General features: G+C 38.2%; 1 pseudogene; it reads right to left on the reverse strand.

Moving 5' to 3' along the window:
- Window positions 1-12,170: 12,170 nt before the first annotated feature.
- LOC129765912 (uncharacterized) lies at window positions 12,171-12,928 on the reverse strand (annotated as a pseudogene).
- Window positions 12,929-26,954: the final 14,026 nt, after the last annotated feature.

The following is a 26,954-nucleotide window of genomic DNA, read 5'->3' on the forward strand; positions in this document are numbered from 1 at the left end:
AATATATGGGTATCAAATGAAAGCATATATTTTTCTCAATACTACATCAATATGGGTATCAAATGAAAGTGCTCGACTGGTAGAACACAGTAGATCATGAAAAGTCCAAGTCCAAGGTGGCCGCAATCCTCAAATAACCAATTACTTTTTTATATGGTTTCATTCAGCTTGACCTGTTCGTATGTATGTTTGAATGTCTGTAGGGTTGCCCCACATTGATAGAAATTTGACCCCCTTCCTGTTGGCTGATTGATCTGAAATTTGGATTACACCTTTATCTCTGCTGACATTATAAAACTGCGTGTTCTATGTTTTTGAGAAATCCAATTTGGTCGCCGCTAAAAAATGGTTGAATGACTTGACTTGGAGAACACACTACATTATTAATAACATACATTCAAAAAGGTCGCCGCCACAAAATGGTCGACTATGTGTTTTTTTGCAATCCCCTCAATATCGGTATCAAATTAAATGATTTGACTAATGAAATACAGTACATCATGGACATATTCCGAAGAAAATTAGGTGAGAAATAAAAATTTTGTAAAAGTTGTCAAATGGTTCTATTGTAGAGACATATACTACTAATACAGATAATGTACTAAAAGCTTGAACACAATTAGGCAAGTAGCACTTAGTAGTTATCACACTCCTTCCATCATCAATCTAGGGCATTGATGAGACTAAATTAAAATCTTGGGCCACGTTGGAATTCCATTATCCACACTTAGTTGTTTCATCATATGCCTCACGATTTAGTTTCAGTCTCATCGATGCCCTAGACTTAATGTTCAAAAATCGGATACAGCAAAAAGTCAGGTGTTGTGATTTCACAAAAGTATTTGACTGACCACAAGCCTATCTAGCGATAAACTATTCTTCAACTGATGATTCTTGTACGCTGATACCGTTCTGAACCATATTTCGGACGCTTAAGGCATATGATGCAGAAAACAGATCTAAGCTTTATGCACAGGTTCAATATGCTTTTCAGCTTTCTACTTTGGTACCTATTTGATTGAAAACATAAAAAAATCATCGAATAAAATTCTTTACGAATGAAGTGAATAAGAATAAAACTTCGGACACTAAATCAAATTTCGGACAGATTGAATTCAAATTTCGGACACTTTGTTTTGTAATATTTTGGACGAAAATTACATTACACTTGATTATATTTTATAATTAACTGCGAAACACTTACCAAGCAGTAAACTGTTTTTTTTATCCCATTTATTTATTTATTAGGCTCACTAGCGGCCCAATTCTATGTTTTAATAAGTTTACCGCAAAGTCATTGGAATAGCTTTGCTGTTGCACTCAAACAGACTCTCGCAACTTATTTTCTTTTCTTTTATTCAATGTTTCTTTTTTAGTCCAAATATCTCTATGTCTCGAACATCTACTCTTCCTCTGCGATCAATTGTTGCTCTTCCAATTTTGGCTTTGAATTTCAACTCTCTACTCTTCATTTCCTACTATCTACTCTATACTTTGTTCTCTCTTCTCTCTACTCTCTGCTCTTTATTTTAAACTTTCCACTTTCTCTCCACTCTCACTACTCTCTACTCTCTACTCTTTCTACTCTCTACTTTCTCTAATCTCTTTACTCTCTACTCTCTCTATTATCTACTCTCTACTCTCTACTCTCTCTACTCTATCTACTCTATCTACTCTATCTACTGTCTACTCTATCTACTTTCTACTCTCTCTACTCTCTCTATTCTCCTTACTCTCTACTCTCTCTACTCTCTCTACTCTCTCTACTCTCCCTACTCTCTACTATCTCTACTCTCTACTCTGTACCGTCTCTACTCTCTACTCTCTCTACTCTTCACTCTCTCTACTCTCTACTCTCTCCACTCTCTACTTTCTACTATCTCTACTCTCTACTCTCTCTACTCTCTACTCTCTACTCTCTCTATTCTCTACTATCTCTACTATCTCTACTCTCTACTCTGTACTCTCTCTACTCTCTCTACTCTCTACTTTCTACTCTCTCTACTCTCTACTCTCTACTCTCTACTCTGTACTCTCTCTACTCTCTCTACTCTCTACTTTCTACTCTCTCTACTCTCTACTCTTCCTACTCTCTACTCTCTACTCTACCTACTCTCTACTCTCTCTATTCTCTACTATCTCTACTCTCTACTCAGTACTCTCTCTACTCTGTACTCTCTCTACTCTCTCTCTCTACTCTCTACTCTCTACTCTCTACTCTCTACTCTCTACTCTCTACTCTCTACTCTCTACTCTTCCTTCCCTCTACTCTCTACTCTCTACTCTTCCTACCCTCCCTACTTTCTACTCTCTCTACTCTTTACTATCTCTATTTTCTACTCTGTACTCTCTCTACTCTCTACTCTCTACTCTCTCAACTCTTTACTCTCTTTACTCTCTTTACTTTCTACTCTCTACTATCTCTACTCTCTACTCTGTGCTCTCTCTACTCTCCCTACTCTCTCATATCTCTACTCTCTCTACTCTCTCTATTTTCTACTCTCTCTACTATCTATTCTCTCTACTTTCTACTCATTCTACTCTCCTTACTCTCTACTCTCTCCACTCTCTCTACTCTCTCTTCACTCCTCATACTCTCCCTACTCTCTACTCTCTCTACTCTCTCTACTCTCTACTCTCTACTCTCTACTCTCTCTACTCTTTACTCTCTCTACTCTCTTTACTTTCTACTCTCTACTATCTCTACTCTCTACTATCAGGTCAATCACGGAGAGCAACTACGAATTGTACAGTCTACCCAAGCTCAAGTTCTACTATCTCTACTCTCTACTCTGTGCTCTCTCTACTCTCCCTACTCTCTCATCTCTCTACTCTTCCTACTCTCCCTATTTTCTACTCTCTCTACTCTCTATTCTCTCTACTTTCTACTCATTCTACTCTCCTTACTCTCTACTCTCTCCACTCTCTCTACTCTCTCTTCACTCCTCATACTCTCCCTACTCTCTACTCTCTCTACTCTCTATACTCCCTACTCTCTACTCTCTACTCTCTCTACTCTCTACTCTCTACTCTCTACTCTCTACTCTCTACTCTCTACTCTCTACTCTCTCTACTCTCCACTCTCTCTACTCTCTTTACTTTCTACTCTCTACTATCTCTACTCTCTACTCTGTGCTCTCTCTACTCTCCCTACTCTCTCATCTCTCTACTCTCCCTATTTTCTACTCTCTCTACTCTCTATTCTCTCTACTTTCTACTCATTCTACTCTCCTTACTCTCTACTCTCTCCACTCTCTCTACTCTCTCTTCACTCCTCATACTCTCCCTACTCTCTACTCTCTCTACTCTCTATACTCTCTACTCTCTACTCTCTACTCTCTCTACTCTCTTCAATTTCTACTCTCTACTCTCTACTCTCTACTCTCTCTACTCTCTTCACTTTCTACTCTCTACTCTCTACTCTGTGCTCTCTCTACTCTCCCTACTCTCTACTCTCTACTCTCTACTCTCTACTCTCTACTCTCTACTCTCTACTCTCTACTCTCTACTCTCTACTCTCTACTCTCTACTCTCTACTCTCTACTCTCTACTCTCTACTCTCTACTCTCTACTCTCTACTCTCTACTCTCTACTCTCTACTCTCTACTCTCTACTCTCTACTCTCTACTCTCTACTCTCTACTCTCTACTCTCTACTCTCTACTCTCTACTCTCTACTCCCTACTCTCTACTCTCTACTCTCTACTCTCTACTCTCTACTCTCTACTCTCTACTCTCTACTCTCTACTCTCTACTCTCTACTCTCTACTCTCTACTCTCTACTCTCTACTCTCTACTCTCTACTCTCTACTCTCTACTCTCTACTCTCTACTCTCTACTCTCTCCTCCCTACTCTCTCTACTCTCTACTGTCTCTACTCTCTCCTCTCTCCTTTCTACTCTCTCCTTTCCACTCTCTCTACTCTCTACTCGCTGCTCTAAAAAAACGCACACACAAACACATACACGCACATGCACGCACAAATGAACACATGTACACACGCAGACGCGCACAGTCTCACACTAATGCGAGGGCTGTTGCAAAGTATAGTACCCCACGAGAGTCGTTGTGACGGAGTGCTCGTTATGTTGGAGGGCACTGCCTAATCGGCGCTCCGTTGGGAAGAGAAATCCTGCGAGGGTGGCTGTGACGGGGCGCGCGTCAACTTGGAGGGCGCTTCCTAATCGGTTCACGTCTCGACAGGTGAGAAACCCCGCGAGGGTGACTGTGACGGGTTGCGCGTCAAGCTGGAGGGCAATTCCTAATCGGTACACGTCTCGACGGGTAAAAGGAAGCCTGTGCTGCGGATGTGCGTGGCGGAGTACAACGGAAACGTAAATGAGATGTATAGAGAAAAAGGGAAGGATCAACGCTAGTTAGCGTTGAAAACTCGTGAAGTGCATGAGCACAGCCGCCCCCTGAAGTAGTCGCCTAGATGCGGTCCCGGGGGGAATGAGGCTACGAGTAGAGGGCTTGGTGTTTGTGGGTGCGATCCCCACTCGACGTCTGGGTTAAAAAAAAAAAAACAGTCTCACACACAAAAAAACACATCGCAGCTGCTGAGGCTCACTCTCTCACACTGTTTTTGATTACATCAACCAATCAACTAACCAAAACACAAACTCCCGCAAACGCACACGCACACGTACATGCAAACACACACACATACACACGCACACACAAACACATACACGCAATTGTACACGCAAACGAACACACGCAGACGCACACACTCTCTCACACAAAAAACGCATCGCAGCTGCTCACTGCTCACTCTCTCACTATGTTTGTGTTTACGTCAAGAATACGAACATTTACGACCGTTTACGACTGTTCACGACGACCGCGCTTTATTTTTTAGCGATTTTATTTATAGTAAGATTAGCATTTTAGTTGTAACAGAGCCGGGGTTTAATCGTGTACATGTGCATATGTTTATGTTTCTATAAATTGTAAATTACACAGTAGTTAGTAGTAGCCATTTAGGCGTTAAGTTTTCTGTTCCATTACACTATGGTAAATTACACAGTAGTAGCCATTTAGGCGTAAGGGTATTCTTTCTGTTCTTCCATTGTGCAGCAGACTGGACAACGGAGACAGTTGATATTGATCATTGTTGGGTTATTTATATTACAACAGCCCGATGTTTCGTGCAGAGCAGTTGTATGGATGAATCGATCTTTGTTCCACCGTGGATTGATTTCCATCGCTGATGATGGTTGAGTGGACTTAGTTATTCTATAACAACACAAAGATGGTCAATTGAGGGCCCTGAGTTTGAACTAACGATCGATCGTTTGGTAAGCGAACACGTAACCAAGTGGCTACGAAGACCCCCAAGCAGTAAACTGTTAACGATGATGAAAACTGATGAAACACGGAAGAAATTTAAATATTTATGAACGGGTAAAATCTACGTGCTCACGCTAAGCAAACGTCAAACACAAACGATAGTGAGTTGTATAGTCAGCTTTTTGCCGATTATGTTATAATTCAAATGTAGTTCTCATATGAAATGATAGTGAAACCAAGGGATTACTCTAGATAAGCAATTGTGATATTAATTTTTAGTTATATCATCAGTGCATTAAGCATTTCAAGATATTAGAACAAAGTGTCCGAAATATGATTCAGAACGGTACTCTATTTTTGCGACTTTACAACGCTTCAAAATACCTGTTTTTCAAATCCTTGTTTCTCACAAATTACAAAATAAAACCTAGGTCTACCCACGGCTCTTCAAACATGTATTTTATTATCCATTCAATAGTATATAGACATTGAAGTTTGGTTAAGCAAGTGCAGAGATATCTCAAGAAAGATAAAAATAGCCCCTTCCAAAGGTTGGTGCATAAAAATCTAATTCGTTTCAAAGAATTTTTGATATAACTATTGCTTATTCAATTAAAGTTTTCAATTTTCACCTAAAACTAGATTTTAAATTTAGTTCTTTGGTGCATAACCTCATGGAATGGGTCAGATGCATTCTGTGGCGAAAAAATTGTTCACAGTAGCAAAACAAAATCTGAGGTTGGCCAGGTGTTTAGATAACTTTCACCGACAGGCAACGACACGCATCGACAAATCTTGACAAAACTGGACATTCAAGGAGGTACTCATATTTATAGATTTTTGTGATCTCAATGGTTTGCTTTCGAAGCAATTTTGAGCTATTGATACAAGTTAATGGATCAATGAGTAACCTGCATCACTCATACACTTTTTATTTTTCGGATGAAGTGTTTGACATTGATGCTTTGTTCAATCGACAAACAGATATTCACGCATTTGAAATTTACATCCCAGTATAGATTCAAATATGATGTGATGCAAAAATACAGAGGCACTCTTCACCAGACGGCATGTAAATCGACGCGGTGCCCCCACCGAACAAAATTGCATCATATTGTGCGTAATCTATCTTTCATTATATCCTAAAATCGAGCAAAAACGTTGTGTGTGACATTAGAGTTAAGAAAAACTGCTGTCTGATAGTTGGGACGAGATGACTTGAATGATGATCATTTTTTGAATTATAGAAGCTTGAAAATTCATCAGTTCATTCGCGTCTAGCCTTGGAAAAGACCAATTTGAAAAACAAAACTACTAAACATTCGGTCTTGAGAAAAATAATTTCGAAAGCCTCGCTGTCGTTTGGTCGATAACTAGATGACTGATGAATGGTGAATACTGTAATTAGCAATCGCGAATGGCTTATTTATGCTCAATGAATAGAATACGGCGGAGCTTAGATTGCAATATTTTCTCTATCCACATGTTTCCTAGAACGATTGCTGCACTTGCATTTCGAGCGAACGATTCACGCTCGTCTGACTAGCAGTGATATTTAATATTGTACTTCGGTGATACATACTCAAATTCTTACTCGGTTAAAAGATAAAATCTATCAAATTGATATGGTTACTTACTATGTATGTATTATTCGTTCTCCAGACGCGCACAAAAGTAGTGAAGCCAGTACACGATCAGAAGTGGATGCTACTGTTCTTAATAACGATCTCCTATTCAAATTATATTTATGTAACACAATCAACCAATATTTCTTACTAGTTTCTTTTTGAGGTAAATAGGTATTTATCATAACAGTCATAATATAGTCACATTAAAAACTGGCAAAAGGTCAGAGTACTGTAATTTTTTTCTCAATCCGAAGAAAGAATTCAAATGGTTGACGAAACCATCATCCGGAAAAATCTAAAGTAAGTTGCCTCCATCAGCAGCAAATTCGAGCATTCTGAAATAATGGCAACCAGCGAGCAGAGGCAAGCAAATAATGGCACAGGAAGCATATTTTATAGGTATCAATCATGAGCATCACATATATCCAATCATCAATTCCTGCTTCGACTTTCGCAATTTGATCACTATCTAAGCGATTAAATGTAGCTGAAGTAGCAGCGGGAACAGCCGGCAACTCGTTGGAAGCATCCGTTCCCCAAAACCCAAGCTTCCTCCCGAGCGGTCAACCATTGCACCCCGGAATGGTTGTGGCCATTGGACTCGTTGCCCTTCGTCGAAGTCCAACGGATTCAGTTTTATTATTTTCTTGTCGTTATCGGATTTCCCTCCTGGTCCTCCTGGTTCTCCTGGAAACATTTGGAGCGCTGACTGATTCACGAATCAAATTCCGTTCTCTGCTTCGCCTGATGACGCTCGATTTTTTGTTGTTGTGTTCTTTCCATCTCTCCCCCCGTCAGTAGCAGTCACCCTCCGTAGCCAGTCATGCATAATTTGCTTCAATTTGCTTCGATTTTGTATTTGGCCACGGTTGAATTGTCTGGCTCGTTTCGGTTTCGAATGAGTAGAATAGTGGCGTGGAACGCCGGGTCCACTTCTCACGGTTCTATTGGGCGAGAAATGCCAAAATTTACAGTCATTTGCAGTAAATGATAAAGCCCCGAAAGGGCAGCAATTCGCAGCTTGTCCCTACAGTCTGATGGTGTTTATTCTTGCAAAATTACACGATCAGAGACTCAGAACGTGTGTTCGGGTAAACAAATTGTGCTTCAACTTCGGAAGCGAAGCAGGGAGGGTCCACTTTAAGAAATACACCGAATACGATGCCCCGAGGAGAACCTTGAAATTAAACCTATTAGAATCACACAAACCATACGACTCGCGTCAAGCATCCATGTCGCGAGTGGCAAACATCTCGCAAATCTATTTCAACCACCGGCGGCTGGCCACATTCCAGCAAAACGTAGGAACATTCCCCACAAATCATCGCAAAACTTGTGGGGAAAATTCCTTCGCCACATTCCGACGGTACGCAGAAATTGACAAAGCCGCGAATGAACCGCGTCCCGCTGCGAGTTATATTTATTTTTGTAATAAACTTTACAGGACAAAGTTTCCCCCTGTGGGGCCCCAACTCATCGAGGGTTGGGGCTGAATCTTTGAACTCATTATTCAGATGGAAACCAGCGAAAGCGCGTCGTCCTGAGGGAGCGTTGATTTTTCTTCTCGACAAACGCCGCGTGGCTGTGGCTGTGACTGTCTACAGTCACAAATTTTCACCCAAGTAATCATTCGCAAAAGTTGGACAGAAGCTTTTCGGGTCATTTTTTTTTATTTCTCCATTCCTGTTCACCTCCATCCCTTTTTTTTGTTGTCTGTTTTTCCTGGTCCAGCCCAATCGGAAGCGAGATAAAGGACGCTTCCTTATTTTCGGGAATGGTAAGAGTTTCGGAAAGTTGAAACTTTCGCATTCATCACACAGGTTCTTGGATCTAGCTGCCGGCCTGCCCGTCATGGAGACGAAAGAGGTCTTTAGAAATGCAAATTGCGGGAGGTATTCTGAACTAATCAAAATTTGTCGGACTTTGCCCCGTTCCTGGTGACCTTCAAATTTGTCTTCAGGGTTTAGCGGGGGGAAATCCGTGATTTGGGTGCAAATGTGATGAAACGAGGAATTGAAAATTGAGCCGAGGGAGGATCTGCAGCAACAACGTTCGATCATAGTTGTTGAGGTTGAACATCTATTAATTCACTCTGTTATGTTCTCGATTTTCGTTGGGTTGAGAGAAGCTTTTATCGATAAAGACCACAAACTTAGTGTTTTGACAAAACATAGAAATGGTGTCAGTGATTTATCAAGAAAATATTAGATTTAGAAAAAAAGCCCACTTTTTCTCGTGGGTCTTGTTCGATAACATCTTACTATTTTCGAGGAGATAATTAACTTAAAAATGCAACACTTTCTTTTGTGTACGGGAAGGTGGCCCTGAACTTACCAACAGAGGAAACAGAGGAAAACAGAGGCCAAATCGGAAGTCACTTCTTCGTCACCTTCAAAAATGGTAGTTGGGGGGTCTCCGTAGCCACATTGGTTATGCGTTCGCTTAGTAAGCGATCGATCGTGAGTTCAAAACTCAGGGCCCTCATTGACCATCTTTGTGTTGTTACAGAATAACTACGTCCACCCAACAATCATCAGCGATGGAGATCGATCCACGGTCGAAATAAGATCGATTCGTCCATACAAATGCTCTGCTCTGCAAGACACATCGGGCTGCTGTTCTATAAATAACTCAATAATGATCAATCAACTGTCTCCGCTGTTCGGTCCAACTGGATAATGGAAAATCAGAAGGAATACTCTTACGCCGAAAAATTGCAACTGTGTAATGTTCTAATTATAGATATGATAAACATGTGACATGAACACGATGAAAAAAATGGACTCTGTTACTGCTAAAATGCTAATGAGCCTTAAATAAACAAATGGGACAAAAAAAGGTAGTCCTAAATCGACCTTCGATTTGTTGCAGCGAACCTACTTTTAATTGCCCGGAAATGACATACACCCCCAATCATATAGGTAATGGGGGAAAATAACTGACGAGCGGAAAAGGAATGTAATCTTGTTTTGACTTCCGGTTTGCTGATAATGGCACTAAAAGACCAACAATGTTGAATACCACACCCAAAATTGTTTTTTTAGCTCATGTTTTGTCATCCCGATTTATGAAATTAAATGAGACATAACATAACAGAAAATGTCATTACCCACAAATACTGGGTTAGCATTTGTATAATATACATGGTACAGCAATATAAGATTAATACGAGCGAGTGAAACAAAAGACAAATAAGCTTTCCGCATACCTTGCCACATACACGGCCCAGACCGAGATAGATATTGTTCTCCTTCATGCGTTCCTTTTTTACTCTTAGAAAACACTTTCCAACTTCATTATAAAATCAGGTACAATATTATCACGTATTTGCTGAACAACTGCCGAAGTATCATTAGCCATGAGGATAGCGTGGTCGTGTATAATAGCTTTGCATTCCAGCCGGCCTTGGTTCGATCCCCATTGACGTCGTATAATTTTTTTTTGGCACAATCCCAAATGAAATGAGAAAAGAAAACAGAAAGAGATGTCTGCACGCATACATACAAACCATTTTTAAGCTTTTAAAATAGCTCATTATTTGCGCATTTGACTCTGCAACACACGGAATGGCATCATTTCTGCCAAAGATGACATGTTTTCTGCCAACGCTAGTTAGGGTGCACCTACGATATGGGTATTGAGTGAAAGAGCCGTAACAGCGGAAGTCGAATATCGTATTCCGATACCATTTTTGAGAACGAAGATGGTGGCTTCCAGTGCATTGAAAACGGCACAAACAGACTGGAAGTGAAATTAGGGAAGAAAAATAAGACGAAGAAAGTGTTGAAGCGAGACGGAGAAAAAAAACGAACACGGAAATGCTCAACGCTCATATAGCTTTATACGAAGTCTGTTGAAAAAGTATCGCGACTTTCCAATTTACGCGGGTTACGTATATTCGATTCTAGATTTTTCTGTGACATTATATTGGTACTCATGTCTCTCACTTATGCTGACAAGTACGGCTATTTATAATGTTCAGTTAATTTTTGACAACTCCTTATGATCAATATTTTAATCAATGCAAACAAATGATTACTAAGCAAACGGTAGTCCCACGTCAACCTTGCGGTTATATCATAAATATAACCCAGCCATTTTTTTAATATCCCTTATTCTATTTTTGTTTATAAATCTTTTAAGACTTACAAAAATTTTATGAAAGAACGTAAATTATTAAAATCAAAAAATCAACAAGTATGTGAAGCGGGACGGATAACAAAAACAATGTCATGGTGCCGTTCGATTGAAATAATTCGATTGATCCATAACAAGTATAAACCTCGGACAATCTAAAACATGTTTTATCCAAAATAGCTGCAAGTTTTCAGTTCGTTATTTTATGACGATTTCACTTAAAAAAATTGTATAATTGAAAAAAGTCACAGGAGGGTTGTGTCCGAGACACGACCGCATAGTTGACGTAGGATTTCGTACGTTTTCGGTAGGAACAAAAGTTCCCCCTACTCACATGTATTTGCAATGTCGATTTCCCCCAGGCAGCTTGGTTTTGATGTCTCTGTTAGGGACCCGCCGCATGTGCCGTCAATTTCGACCAATCAGAAGTGGGTATTTCCGTTAGGATAGGGGTTGAGATTTTTCAATTGTTCGATAGTTAGTTTCATGACATATATTATTTTCTTAAATACAAAAAACTGTTATGGACTGCCGAAATCGAATGACGCAAAAATTTCATCCATTCTTCATGAAATAACTGAGAAATAAGCGTTTGAAACGGGACAATTTTCACGATGTGCTCGATTTTCGATTTTCAATTTGTACCCAAATATGTTCCCGAAAGACGTAATCCTACGTCAAAAAAGTGTATTGGTTCATTCGATAGACGTCTGATGAATTTGTTCTGGAAACACAACCGGTATAAGCTCTGTAAACAGGGTCTTGAGAAGCGCATTAACGTGTCGAATCGATCATGGGGCCGCCCAAAATTCTCATGACTGTATTGGACTCATTCGACCATGGTCGAATGCCCATCCCTGGGCAATATGACTCCGTTTGACTTGTGAAAAAACCCATCATGTGGCACATCACATTACATTAGAAACCAAAAACAAATTTAATTGTAACAAAACTAAGTACCTGAAATACTTCATGGGAATTGATTTAGAAGGAAAGGTCAGATTGAAGCATATATGGTTGATTTCGGGTTTTTGTATTCGCAGATGATTATATTTATGAAGGAAGATTTGAAAAACTTCAGTTCGAGGCTTTATTCATATATTTATCGTAAAGTTCAAGTGTTTTTCAGAGATTGTGTTCGTTTAGTAAAATAATTTAGGTTTTTTTTAACGCTGCCAAGAATGCTGGCCCAGTCGCAAGATGTGGACACCTTTTCGAAAATGTCGCAATTCATCTTTAGAAGTAGAATATCATCCAATGGTCCAATCATCCAGCTCTGTGAGACGTTAGGATCAAGGCATGTGTGCTAAAGGCACGTTCTACAGAGACTTGGTTTGATGGCGTGGCTAGCACAACCATAGCCACAAATTTAAGAGTTCTGGATGGGTCTCTCGTCGCATCAGCCAATACTGGAACATATCAAAAGTATGGTTTTGCCGCAATTCTGCATCGAGCGCTTTCAATTGCTGTTCAAATGTTGAATCATTTGAACTATTCGATGATGAAAGAGTCCCACCAAAAAGCTCTGTGAGGAACTCATCAAATTGGCTCACTTGGCCTCACTTTCCATGGTTTCGTTGCGACATGTTGAGGGTTTCGGTTCACTGATTTTGTTCCAGGTATCCCTAATGCAGGACTCAACAGATGAGAAAAATGTGAAACCGTGTATATTAGTTGTTAATGTTACAATTCATGTTACATATATTCTACCTGAATGTATTGCTTCTAATGGTTGCTGAAAAGATTTTAATTCAAGTCATTTGGAAGGGTATCCAGATAAAGTGACATTTGGAATGCTTGTGACGTTTTTAGATTTCCGAGACGACTAGTTAATGACTCAGTCAGCGTTTCCGAAAATGGATTCGATGTCATCTTCTGCACTTCGTTTATTGCCATCAACCAGGATAAATAAAAATCAGGCAGCGAAACGTGATTTTCTTGCATTCTCTTAGTACAGAGAAAAAGAGGCTCGAAGACTTGCATGTATTGGTCAACGAAATCCTAGTTTTTCGGACTCAGAACTGTGAAAAGAAGGATATATAATGAGCCATAGGCAAACAGACGTACACTGATTGATTTGCGTCGCATTCTAATCATACCGAGCTCGGGAAACTGGAGCGCCAGTTGATCAAAGATGCTCTTTTGACAACGAAAGCAATTCAGCATCATAGAGATACCTCCCATCTTGTTTGGCTCCAAACAGGCCAAAGACTGACGTTATGATAATCGAAAAGTGTTTTGTACTTATCTGATTTGCACTTTTTTGCCACAGCTGTAATTTCTTTGACAGATTCATAAGTTTTTTCAACAATGTTCAATATGGTCAATTGTAGAGTGTGGACGGAACATGAAACTAGACTCAGTTGATCCTGACGAAATTCGGTCGGAAGGGCCTCCGAGAGATCCCCATCTTGGTTGTTGCCGAGACTTCGGTGTCAATTTCCTATTCAGGTTCGGTTTCTTTCTTTCCGATGTCATCTGAGTTTATCTCATTTTCCAGCAGCAGTGAGATTATAAAATCGAAGTCCTGCTGGAGAATCTCTAAAATTTTAGTTTTCAGAAAAGCAGCTGTTTGGCGGTCTTTCATTTCAATCATACCTGCAATGCATGAAAATATTCGTTTATCCTCTGTCTGAGTTGTTTCCTACCCTAGCTTAACTGCTGCCTATTTTTATAAAACAAAAACACTACCGTTTAAAGAACCTGAGTACACTTACTCAATATTCGAATAACGATTTTGCCGTCCAAGAAATATTAGACATTTATTCCAAGGATATGCTGGTTGAATCGTGAGGCGAGATCGATTTTAGGGGTAGCAACCAATTCTTCATTTCACCGCTCAAGATCGCACGGATTCGAACGGCAACGGAGTTAGTGGTCTTGTTCACGGTGATACCGAGTGCGGCGGATATCGGATCAAATAGTTGCTTCATTCCCTCCCACTCCACGAAGCAAAGAGATGATAATAGGTTACTAACTTGCTGATAGGATCCATAGGGTGTGTCAATTGCCATTCTTGGCTTTTCGTATTCAAATCGATTCCATTCAACAAGCCACATTTAACCGCGGCATCTGTATGCTGGGTGCGGAAGCGGTGGATGAAATTATCTACATCCAAAGTCTCCTGTACGTAGGAGCATTGGTCGTTCTGCGCTAAATTCGTCTTGGGTGAAAATCACCGCAATTGTCTGTAAAGTCTTCCCATCACTGCGACGCCTTTTGCCTTCCAGATGATGGTCCTGGTCCTTCCATTTTTACGGAATTAGTCTAGAAATTGTTTTTGATCAAAATTCACTACGAGCGATGAAGTTCAATTGGACTTCCGTGATAATCACTTCAAATTCTTGGCAGTAATGAAGATGCGCGAATGCAGGTTTATCGAAATTCATTCGTACTGTTTTCATTCAATATAATAAACGAAGTTCACGCGTCATTGGCATGATTCTAATAAACTCTTACGTTAAACTCATTATGAGAGTATTCATTCACGAATATCATGATCTTGATCATGAATATCTTGATACCGAAATTTCGATTAAGACTCTCATTCAGACTAAGGAAGCGGCGATTTGCAATTGCTCGGGAGTTTACTAGAAATATCCTTTGGTTATAATCTCTGAGAAGCCGTACTTCATATCTGCATTTTTTTTTTCAAATTCCACATCAACCAAACAAGATTTATTTGGTTGATGTGGAATCTGAAACTACCCATCCAAATGGAGTTTCTGTTAACCAAGGGCGAACCTCTCCGAGATCGATTTTGCGGCCTGAATGGCACTTCCAATATGCCTCTGATCGTATGGCTACGCCATTTTTGCCAGAAATGTTTAATTGTGCATTGGGGAAGGGGATAGACGAATTTCATGGTAGCACCATCTCAGATAGCAGTGAAACGTTGTAGGTGTAAAGACATGGGTCATTTAAGCAACTTTGCAAGCTTAAAATATTCGAAAAACAATTAGTCTACTTTTTGGAAAAACCTAATATTTTTTCTTAATTTTTTACAAAAATTTATAACTTAAAAACTATGATACCTACAAAATTATTGTCAAATGATAAAACGTAGGAAATTGTTTAAATTTTCACAAAAAATTACTAAAAGAATCTTGAAAAAAAAATTCGCTGACAAAAAAGGTATTTTTAAAATTGATATATATATATATATATATATATATATATATATGTGTGTAGCCCTTACATATATCATATATATATATATATATATATATATATATATATATATATATATATATGTGTGTAGCCCTTACAATTTCCAACAAGTCGTCCATACATCGGAAGATGGGCACTTTTACAGGGAAACAGTTTTTCGAATAACAACTTTTTCATGTTTTCTTGGAAAAACATAGCATATCCTAATTTTGTTCAAAATCAAGATAGCGATATAGAGTATTCGACAAAGTTTTAGATCTTATTAAAATATAAACTTTTGTCGAAAACATCAACTTTCTATCTCTTATATTTTTTGGAATATAAGTCATTTTTGTAAGAAACTCCTGAAAAACATAATGTTTTGCTCGTAACATTTTTGTGTGCTAATTCTCACGTTTGACATGTGCCCATCGTCCGATGTATGGAACAAGTTGGAAATTTTAAAGGCTATTTATATCTATTTTTCCAGAATTTTGAAAGCATATGTTTATGTAATAAATAACTGTATTGTACTAGTCAAGCCCTTTCGATGGATACCCATATTGATGGGGTTCTGAGAAAACTTGTAATCCGCCATTTTGTAGTGGCCGCCATCTTTGATTTGCATTTTTCATAAATAACTGCATTCTACTAGTCAAGCCCTTTCTTTTGATACCCATGTTAGCTATTCGATATAGAATTATTATACAAATTATTCAAAATTTCCGACAATCAAAAATAAAATACTCCGGATATTCGAGTCTAAAATTCCAGATAATCGAATCCCGGATAATCGAATACCGGATAATCGAGTCCGACCTGTATAACTATCTTGACTTTAAACAAAATTAGGATTAGTTGTATTTTTTTCAAAGAAAATATAAAGAAGTTGTTGTTAGAAAAACTTTTTCCCTGTAAAAGTGTAAAATTTTAAGGGCTATTCATATATATATTTTTGGGAATTTAAAAAAAACGTTTTTGAGAAAAAGTAATTTTAATTTTTAAAATATCTTTTTTTAGCAAAATTTTTTCCAAAAATGTTTTGGTTTTTTTTCGAAAAAATTTAAACATTTATCTGCATTTCATTCTTTGACATGAATTTTGTAGGAATCATAGTTTATAAGTCATAAATTTTTGAAAAAATGTGAGAAAAAAAATGGCTTTTCCAAAAAGTTGTCTAATTTTTTTTCGAATATTTCAAGTATGCAAAGTTGCTTAGATGGTCCATGTCCTTACACCCACAACGTTTCACTGCTATCTGTGATGGTGCTGTAAACGGCTAGTCGAGTTGGCGTGAAATTCATCGATAGTCGGTGATCCCCACCACTTTGGTAACGATATTACTGAATTTAATGATGGCTTGGATTAATCTGTATCGGGTAATAATAAATGATGACTATCATGACACGTACGGCATGTATACTTGACCAAGACTTCGCTGATGGAAATTCGGTTCACCATGCTTTTTGTGTTTACCAACGTTCTTTCTGAACTCAGTTTCGTGCAAATGGTTCAAAAGTGTGTTATGATCGATTATTAATTTTGATTATTAATTACGAATTTTCGTTCGTTTCAAGGAAACTTAATCATTGAGAAAACATTATCTTATTGGCTCTTATCTTCAGATTATGTATAACGATAACATACTGACATGCATGGTAGGTTCAAAATGGTATTTCCACACAAACCGAAATGAATATTTCAATCTATTCATAAGTAGTTCTGTAAACGACGAGATCAACAGTAAGATTGCATTGTAAAACCATACAGAACCTTCGAATCTATCATAGGAATCATTCAACTACTTCCGGTAGCTTTGTTTATTTCTACACGGAACACTTTATGTGCACAAACTTCAAAAACTGAACCCCTCGAATAATTTGCCATTCATTGTTAAGTTCACTCCAGCGATTCTGTAATGCCGTTTCTTCGAGTGTTAGTTCCCTCTTCGCGGTCGGCCTTTTCAATTCCACGCATTGTGTTTATAGGTACTTTCTCGTCTAAAGTTTGAGTCGCACAAACAAATATTGCTTATTCATTCTTCTTTCTGGAGAGAAAAAATCCATCCGATTCGTCATACCTTACCCATACCCTGAAAAAAATGGGAAAACTCTAATCGATAAACAACTTGATAGAGGATGACGCTCGATGCCGTTGACAATTTTTGGCCTCATTGGAAAACAATCGGTTGTCATTGTCTCACGAAACAAAGCACAACATAGGTCCGGTCTAAAAATAGAAAAAACGGAGAATGCCTCTGACCTTGTGTGTCGCGACGAAGTCGAGCTGCTGTAAATTATTCGCCGAAACACATTTCTGTCATATTCAAATTAGAAAAAAATGGCTGATAACATCGAGTTTCTCGAGTGTTTTCGAAGGTCGTAACGGGTAAGGGTTCTACAGCGTAGGTCTGCGTACCAACAGCGTACAAACATTGCAATGATTTGTGGCAAACCGTGTAAACGAGCGAAATGTTTTTTCCCTCCATTCACGAAATTTTATATTCACCATAATTGTCGATTGTTTATGCTTGAAAACAGGACCGAGAACGAGATTGAGGAGGGGAATGAGATTTGGATCGCTTTTCATCTTTATTGCCGTTTTGCTGGAAATCGTTCATCGTCATCATCGTTTTCGGCACTGACAATGGATGTGAGCAAGAAAGGCAGATCCGAGCAGCAACAAGAGAAGGATTCGAAACGACGTTGAATGGTGATCGGATCTCAAAGTGCGCCCGCGTCTCTCTTGTCTTGATTTATTTACGTGCGGTCGTCGGTTTATGTTGTTCTTCGTGGGGCTCGCAATTCCCTTCTTACGCCGAGAAGGGATGGGCTGACCGATCCGATGTCACGAGTGCGTGGAAGGTGTGGAACCGGGACATGGCGAGTTTATTTCGGCTATCGAAATAAAACCATGAGTCAGCTGTTATTATTTTTATTATCCGATGGTTCCAATTGAGTGATTTGCTTTCAGTGTCAATGGTTTCGTTTTGGCTTCAAAACTGTGTCGAGTTTCGACTGCAAAGCTGTTGAGAAATACTTTTTCAATTTTTGTTTGAGCTTGGAAGAGGTTCGAGGAACGAATACAGCACGTTTGTTGTAAAGATATATTTTCATTTGGTCAAGTATCTATACAAATGACGATATCTAATACAGGTCGGAACCGATTATATATAATTTTAGACTCGTTTATATACAGTAAAAAATGTACAGGGTTTTCCATTTCGGGATTCCGAAAGTATACAACCCTGCGCTGACAACCGTTTGACATAGCTGTCAACCAAAGCGTCATATCATTAGTTGAATGTCTGCCATTTTACAATATGGATCGTTTTAGCATCGCACAATTGTGTTAATTTTGTTATATTATACTATAAAAATGATAAAAAACCGGCAAATGTTTTTCGAGCATTACGGACGGATTTTGGTCGTCATGGACGGCCTACAGAGCACACAATCGCTAATGTAGTGCGTAAATTCGAACAAATTGGATCCGTAGCGGATATTGTGAAACCTGTGCATCATCGTAATGTGCGTTCGGCCGAAAATATTGCTGCTGTTGCTGCCAGTGTGGAGGATGACCCGAATGTTTCGATTCCACGGCGTGCTCAGCAATTGGGCTTGTTAAACACATCATTGTGGCGAATTTTGCATTTGGACTTGCACCTACATCCATATAAAGTCCAACTGGTACGAAAATTAGAGCGTGGTGACCATGGAATGCGTCGGGCATACGTCGATTGGGTGAACGAACAACAGCAGCAAAATGCTGAATTTTCGCATCAAATTTTCTTCAGCGATTAGGCACATTTCGAGCTCGGTGGCTATGTAAACACCAAAAATTTCCGTATATGGGGCTCAGAAAATCCACACATCGCGTTTTGGTGATGCCAATTGGCCGTCCAGATCATGCGATATGAACCCGCTAGACTTTTTTTGTGGGGTTATGCGAAAGACCGTGTCTATGCCAACTCTCCGCAAACTCTTGAACATTTGAAAGTCAACATTCGTGAAGTTATGACCGAGATACCGCCCCATATGTGCCGAAAAGTCATCGAAAATTACCTGTTCCGGATCAAGGTGTGCGAGGAAGCACTAGGTGGACATTTGGATGATGTTGTGTTTCACACATAATGGCATAAACCAAACTTTAATTTGAAATAAAAGTTTCATCGAAATTCTAATTCTAAGTGTGTTTTATTTCAATTTACTTCCGGAATTTAAAGTTGGAAAACCCTGTACATTTTTATGTTTCAAATATGGAAAATATGGATAAGAAAAAATTGTATATTTTCACTATAAAGTGAAGTTAATTGGATATTTGTAGTACTGCTCAATAGCTTTGTCATTGTTGAGATTCCGCCATACACGTAAAAGATTTTTGTCGTGGGACTACGTCTTTCAATAAGGGTGTGAAATAAGATCAAGTTTAAGAAGTTTAACAAGAAATTAAGTTAACATTAATACTAGTTTTGTATCGATTTTGATGATTTGCATACCAATCGAATCGGATATTTCCTAAGATTTGTTAATCCGCAAATGTTTAAAATTAACGAAAATTGGAATCATTCCCATCTTCCCATATCTCGTGATGCCTGTGCTGTCAAAAAGATGCTACTTATGCATCTGTGAGTTGCGATATTCATATACCACTACGAATCAAATGCAGCATTCGTTCTATGGACACAGAGGAGAGAAGAAACATTACAAATTAAGCCCCTCCCGTTGATATCTTCTTCGGTATAAAAGGAACGATTGGCGATTTCTAGCGCATAGTCTTGTTCCACCTAGCGCTCAGTCAACGGCTTTTATCAATGTCATTATTACCTCATGCATTTGTTCTGTGTATTCCAACTTTATATCACTGCGGATCAGTAACGTGTAACTTACTCGTTGAACATGCAATGGTTCCACTACAGACGCTGAGAAAAAAGCAAATATTTCTGTTCAAACTTCGTCCGTTTGAATTTATTAGAAACGCGAGTAAATGGATGCACATCCACTAAGCAATTGATCGTTGGTTCATTCTCGGAATTCTCCATTGACTACATAACTTTTTACTTGGATAAAAGCGAATGACATTCAAAATTTCAACATCTAAACTTTATGCACAGGTGGTTGATATTTTTAATAAATTAGTTCAATATGCTTTTAAGCTTTCTACTTTGGTACCTATTTGATTGAAAACATAAAAAAATCACACAATCGAATAAAATGCTTTTCAAATGAAGCGAATAAAAATCAAACTTCGGACACTACATCAAATTTCGGACAGATTGAATTCAAATATCGGACACTTTATTTTGTAATTTTTTGGACGAAAATTACATTACACTTGATTATATTTTATAGTCAACTGTGAAACACTTACCAAGCAATCACAGTAAACTGTTAACGATGATGAGAAATGATGAAACACGGGAGAAATTTAAATATTTATGAACGGGTAAATTCTACGTGCTCACGCTAAGGAAACGTCAAACACAAACGATAATAAGTAGTGTTGTAAGATTTCTGCCGATTATGTTATAATTCAAAAGTAGTTCTCATGTGAAATGATAGATATCATCAGTGCATTAAGCATTTCAAGATATTTGAACAAAGTGTTCGAAATATGATGTTGTCCGAAATATGATTCTGAACGGTATTACATACGTCATTTTTATTAGTAGTATTTAATTGAGATTTCTATGCCGGCTAACACTTCTTGAATATATTCTGGAGCGACAAGCTCTAGAGTTCGGAAGTCGGAGTAAATTCCTTTGACGAAATATCCCCAACCAGAACGAGAATCAAACCCCCGACATGATAATGTATGACGCTAACCAATCGGATAGTAACAAAAAAGCTGAGAGAGGGGCACCAGTGAATAGACGGTTATCTGCCTCTTTGATACGATGTTATTTGTGATCGTGAGCAACCATCATTATAATTTCCATTCTTTCGTTCACTTGTTTAGTTCACAGGTTACGGCGAATTGATTTTGATGTATGCATACCTCGATAATAGTTCGAACTAATACAGCAGTCAAGCACAATCGAAATATACCACTGCGAATCAAGCGCATCTTAATCGTGCGCTCGAAATCCAAATGCAATTTCATTCTATAGACCTAGTGGAGAGAGAGGAAATATTGCAATTAAAGCTCCACCCGATGACAACTTGCTCGCACGTTCTGAACCAGAATATTCTATTTCTATTAACACGTTGACTGCCACGTCAGTCACCGGTGGCTGACACCGAGTTTTCACTCAGGCTGCGTGACTGACAGTATAACATATGATAATATAGGTAACTAATATAAGCATATAAGCTTGTAAGCACTACCTTTCGAATAAAAATACCTTCCACTACGATAAGAAACGATGGTCCTAATACGTTCAAAAATTTCCATAGAGTCGCTATAAAACCTCAACGTGTTAGCCAGTTTCGCTCCTGCCAGCGAGCGGTCAACGTATTTTTGGAGGCTCGATAGTGTGGTTACCATTAGATGTTTTCAATGTTTTATTGGTGAAATAACGGTGGTTGTGACGCAAACATAGAACCCCCATGGAAGTGAGTAAGTCAACTAGAACCGTTATCGTTACAGCTATAATCGATTACATAACATGAAGTAAACATTATCTTTCAAATTTTGAAAAAAAATATAGGAGGTTGTGTCCAAGATACGACCACATTGTTGGCGTAGAACTACGCTGTTAGTTTATATAAGTCGCTTGCTTATGACTTCTGATATTATTTTATAATGCTAATTTTAATATAATTATAATAATATTTTTTTTATAATTTGTTTCATGTCAATGTATTTAAAATTTACCTCGAACCAATTCGCAATTGACATAGACTCGGCTGCAGTCGATTTTATACTTGTTGCAAAAGCACCATTATTCCACATCTCATAACTACATCAATATATCTTTGGCACCGCATGGAAACAACAACAATGACAATACTTGCAAGTATCAAATATCATGCTACATGTTATTTAGTATTGCCTCAGTGCCTCAGGCATCGTTCGTACATCGTAAACCAAGCGCCAAACAAGCGTTTGCCATAGCATGGATACGGAGCCATACATTGGTAGCTTAAAGCTACTAAAAATATAAACGTCTCTCATCACTTTGCGCTATTCTCAAAAGAAACGACTCTGTTAATATTACTGGCCCCGAAAAAAGTTGCATTACTCTCACATGCTCAAGATAAGCGCAGCTGTCATCTTTAGTTGAGAAGGTTTGTTACTGGCGAGCGAAACCAAATCACATACAACATTCAGAACGAAATTTACATTCATGGTGACTAAATAAACGAAATAATCTCTTTCTGTTAACCTCAGCAACCTCGAAAAGAGTAGCATTGCTTTAATATGATCAAGATTAGCGCAAATGCAATCCTAGTTGAAGGCAGTTTTGCGACTGGCACGAGAACCAAAATAACTTATAACATTCCAGCACGACATTCAAGATGCTTGGTATTCTCCAAATATTTTTTTGGTGCACAACCTTCACACATGCTTCACCATAGCGTCAGTTTAAAGCATTGATGACAGAAAGCAAACAATTTTAACAGCTTGGAAAAAGGCTGAATATTTGCCTCAGCAGAGATTCATTACTAATACCCCTCCTTGTTTAAATGTATCATTCCGACTGCATAATTTGCAACACCAAACAATCGTCAACCATAGCATAAAAAATTAGGCGATTATTGCATCGTTACAGGGTCAATACACACGGGAGCAGATACAAATGGGGTTTCAACGTAGCGAAGATGCACTATTTTTACGTACGGATTATGAAGCACACGCATACGTACACAAAAATTCATATATCGATGGCTTGAAGCATCTAAATATACACACACTTAGCTTCGTTTTGCGCTCTTCTCAAAAGAAGCCCTTTCTGTTAATATTGCCTGTGCAGATTAGCTAAGCTGTCATCCTTTGTGGTGAGAGTTTTGCTACCGTCATGCGATCACAGGCAAAATTCCAGAACATTTTTTTCTTGGTGAGCCGACGATAGCCTAGCTTGATGATCCCCCACGCAATTGCGTAGCTCAAAACATGAATGCAATGGCGTCAGTTTGATGTAATGATTCCAATATCAGAGACATCAGCGAGTGAGTAAGTCGCGTCCACAGCTCAGCCCGAAACTCTAGTCTTCAAAAAGACCCTTGGAAAACTCCACTCTTTCCTCATATTACTCCTCCGCCTCCATTGCCTTGAGAAACACATTCGATCCCTCGTCATTCAGCTCGCCCAGCAACGATGTTGTCCAGTCGATGTCCTCACGAAGAAATGAAAATTTGCCTCAGCGAAATCTACTGTTTATACTCTAGGCAAATATTCCCCTTCGTTTTTCTTCTTTTCCTTTGTTCACGAAGACTTTAAATCTTATAATTTCTCCTTCGTTGCTCGTCGATAAGTTGCTCGTTATTGACGGCACGGGTAGAAAAGCTCACAAATCAGCAGAACAAATGTATGGGGAAATGGAAACGCTCATAGTTTTCATGTATTTTAACCATTTACGCACCAGGGGATTGTAATGTATAGCATATCAAACAAATCTTAAGGGAATTTCCGATTCGTTTGGTATGTAAATCGCCAAAATCCGTTCGCGGTTGAAATGGTTATTAACGTTAACTTTATTTCATAAAAACGTGACCTGTTTTCTGATTTGGCACCCTTTATGAAAGACGTAGTTCTACGTAAAAAAAATGTATTTGCTATCTGATATGTGGTAATTTACTTCAGACGTACGGATGATGTCGCCAGACGTCGACGCTGTAAATTTGTCATCGCAGATAGAACAAGTAACCATTTTAAGAAACTGGCAATTATCTCAGTATTTTTTAAGCGTCATTTAGATGGAAAAATCGGTGTCAGAAAAAGAACGCGATCAATTGATTTACAAAGTTGGTGAGCAAATTAAGGGAAAATCCGAATGAAAAGTTTGACTAAGGATTACGTTTTTCTGGAATTTTAATAATTTAGAATTATGTCATGTTTTGAATTTTACTAATTTTACTAAATCATTTTTACCCGTAAAAGTTCGACTAAATAGTTTGTTCCAAAACTGGTTTTCATTCTAAAATAATATCTGAAGTGGCGAACAAGCAAATTACGCCTTGGTGTCCTGGAAGATTAAAAGATTTTAGATTTAGATTTATGTTTTTTGACGTAGGTGTTTATCAGAAAGCGTACCAAATCAGAAAATAGGTCACGTTTTCATGAAATAGTTTTAACGTTAACGAAACTATTTTTGCTGCGAATGGGCTTTGATCTAGGGTTGATAGGAGAAATATAATCCTGGACAGAAAAGATGCTTTTTATGGAGTTATTGGGTATGTACGGAGCAAACCTTTCATGCTATCAGACTGAATGTCAGCTTGGAATTGTACCAAAAAAAAAAAACCCAAGTGATGCCAATCAGGGAATGAACCCAGACAGGCTAGGTTGTAAGGTTATTTCTACACATCCAAGCTATCCACACAACGACTGGTGCCGTCATACCAATGCACGAGAATTTTACACCACATTGTAAAATGAAATTGGTTCTTATACAGCCATTCCATGCCAAACCGATATAGTGGTTCTCAGATTTTCATGAAAAGTGATAATTTTGTTTTTTATCGCAAAACTTTAGACTCGTATTTTTTTCCATTAGGGTGACCATTTCCATTTTAGAGTGGTCCGCAAAATAAATTTTTGCCCCTTTTCCCAAAAAATTTTTTTTTTATTTCATAACGTTCGAACTACCGATTCAAATCATCCATATACCAAATTGAACCAATTAGCTATTCTTCACTGAAAAAATAGTACACTTGCAACAGATTGTATTTGTTTTCTTAACTATTGATTATAATATTATAATACCATGTTATAGTTTACATGGTTTCGGGACCATGGGCGCTATATTTTTTATATTTTTTCTAGTATTATTTATATGCTTTTTGAGGTGTTGATTTTTCGTGAGTTATGATTTTTCAAAATTGTTTGCGGTGGTTCAATGGTGGTTTGAATTATTTTCCATAAATATGAACATGAAAAATCAAATTTTTTCAAGTATAATATTTCAGATCATTGGCTTCAATTTGATAAATCGGTCATCTGAACCGGCCCAGTAGCTCAAAAGTTCTGAATTTTTGAAAAAAAGTCATTTTCGAAAACAAGGGTAAAGTTTGGGAATCTCATATTTTCTTCATTCCAAATGGAATACAAACTTTCACTCGAATCAAAATATATGATTTTATTCTGATTATATATATCTGCATTTTTAGGACGATTTCATTTGAAATGGCCACATCATGAAAAGTGTTCTCTGAGAGTAAAACGGAAAGCGTGAACAACGTGAAACCTTTGATGCATGCTTATTTGCAAAGTGTCTCTTATTCTGCTCTCTCATATTACACTTATATTGCTATGGTATTTATATATTACTAGTTGACCCGGCAAACTTCGTCCCGCCCAAAATTTGTTTTTTGTTATCAACACCTTCAAACATTCACGTTTTCTTATTAAGCGCAAGTTCATTAGTCCAATCGCAGAACTGTTCATTGATTGATCTTCTAATCGACCCCGTTGAATTAACCTTTTACTATAAAATTCCTAGTACTTCTACCAAAACTTATCATTATAATATCAGATTATTTTCAGACCCAATTCTCGTTCAAGATTTGTCAACCACTTGCAAATAACATGTTTCTCCGTTACAATGGAATAAATGTTTTATACAGAAAATATAATAGAACAAAGACAGCCCTAAATCGGACAATTCCTTGCTCGAGTTCTGCTCTTATCAACATATTCGGCGATACATTTTTATTGGTATAGATAGAAGAAGTTGAATCATTTTAGAAATGTTTCTTGCCCCCTAAAACCTCCACATGCCAAATGGCCCCCTAAGAGAGGGGGGGAGGACCACAGAATCCACCATAGAATCATTTATTGCACCCTAAAACCTCCACATGCAAAATTTGGTTCCATTTGCTTGATTAATTCTCGAGTAATGCAGAAATTTGAGTTTCATTTGTATGGCAGCCCCCCTTAGAGAGGCGGGGTGGAGAGTCTAATCACCATAGAAACATTTATTGCACCCTAAAACCTTCACATGCCAAATTTGGTTTTATTTACTTGATTAGTTCTAGAATGATCCAAATATTTGTTTTTCATTTGTATGGTAGCCCCCTCTTAGAGAGGGGGAGGGGTCTCAAACTATCACGAAAACCTTCCCCGGCCCCAAAAACCCCTACATACCAATTCTCGTCAAAAAGTACAAATTGTAGCAGATTTTTCCCGCGTGTGAAATTTCTTACATTTAAACAAATCAACATTGAGGTACATGACACTATTTTGAGATCAAAAGATTTGATTAAAGCATCATTAAACACACGAATGACTTGCAAATGTACAGTTATTGTTCAATCTAATAAAATATATTTTTTTCACAACGAATATTTTCGATGGTACAGATTTTCGGTACGAATTTTTGAAAAAAAAAGTATAGATGGGAAAGATTTTTAACCCCTCTGGTACATATTAAAATCTGATAACACTGGCTGTAACAGTATGAGGGAATTGCAGCGCACTGAGAATCGTGCACCACCCGACCAAAGCATCCGCTCTCGTGCTGTCGATCACGAACAGTGGTGCAAATCGGTACTTTTGGAGGTATCGGGTCGATTTTCAGATATTTTGGGTGAGAGTGCTTCTGTATTTTTGCATCACAAGCAAAGATTCGAGCTCGCGCAAACCGCAA

This window comes from Toxorhynchites rutilus, chromosome 2 (genome assembly GCF_029784135.1).
Source record: "Toxorhynchites rutilus septentrionalis strain SRP chromosome 2, ASM2978413v1, whole genome shotgun sequence".
NCBI lineage: Eukaryota > Metazoa > Arthropoda > Insecta > Diptera > Culicidae > Toxorhynchites > Toxorhynchites rutilus.